The following is an 897-nucleotide window of genomic DNA, read 5'->3' as shown; positions in this document are numbered from 1 at the left end:
TTTCAAATGATAGTGTAAGGATTATGCCACCAAATAAAGGTTGTGAACCATTGCTCTAGGCTAATGGTACAGAAATATTGGGATGAAATTTTGTTTATGATTTAGGTTATTTTTTCTATTCAATTTTCTTGGATACTTTCGTTAATGGTTGAATGAAGTGATAAAAAGGTGTCTGGAATGAAGATTGCTGCTCATTCTTCTGCATCTCGTTTAATCAAAGATAAATATTTTACTTTTTTTTTTCTTTTCCATTTTTACCTTATTTGATTGCTAAATAACCTCCATAAAGTATCTCAAGTATTTAGGGCATATGTTGGGAATTTTTCTTCTCGTCTTATAATATCCACAGTCAACAATTAACACATGATTATGTAATATTTATTGATGTAACTACCTTGAATAAATAAGTTCATGGAACTCTTAATTTCTGCACTTGGCTCACCATTTTGCAAAACTTGGTATTTGGACTCAGGGAATCTTAAAACATTTTTAAATTGAAAACTCAGGTTCAAAATTGTCCATGATTGTGATATTTCCTCTTAATGTATATTTAATATATAGGTAAGTGAAAGAAACATTTAATCCTCATCTTTATTTATTAATACAGGACAAGTTTTTTTGTCTATGGATATCACTATACATATTGTATCCTCAGAAAATGTATTAAAAATATAGCTATCCTAATCTTAATAAATTGTTTCCAATTTTTCATTATAAAACTAATTTACAGCAGAGAAGTAAAATAAGAATTAAATTTTTATGTTATTGTTATTTATCCTTTATAACAATGTAAAACACATGCATTGAAAGAAATATTTTGTCACCATGTCAGTCAATTAATATACTTTAAATGGTAATATTATCAAATTTCTTTCTCACTTCTCTTTATTCACAGTT

General features: G+C 26.9%; 1 protein-coding gene across 3 annotated transcripts in view; it reads left to right on the top strand.

Annotated features, from left to right (window-relative positions):
- Positions 1-897, top strand: part of LOC106678132 (PHD finger protein 20) — a gene marked incomplete at its 3' end in the record, with an annotated part of 22,746 nt that overhangs the window by 16,617 nt on the left and 5,232 nt on the right.

Source organism: Halyomorpha halys, unplaced genomic scaffold (assembly GCF_000696795.3).
Source record: "Halyomorpha halys isolate HHAL.00 unplaced genomic scaffold, Hhal_1.1 Scaffold10.1, whole genome shotgun sequence".
NCBI classification, from domain to species: Eukaryota; Metazoa; Arthropoda; class Insecta; order Hemiptera; family Pentatomidae; genus Halyomorpha; species Halyomorpha halys.
The sequence above is the reverse complement of the archived record's forward strand: the minus strand, read 5'-3'. Positions and strand labels throughout refer to the sequence as shown.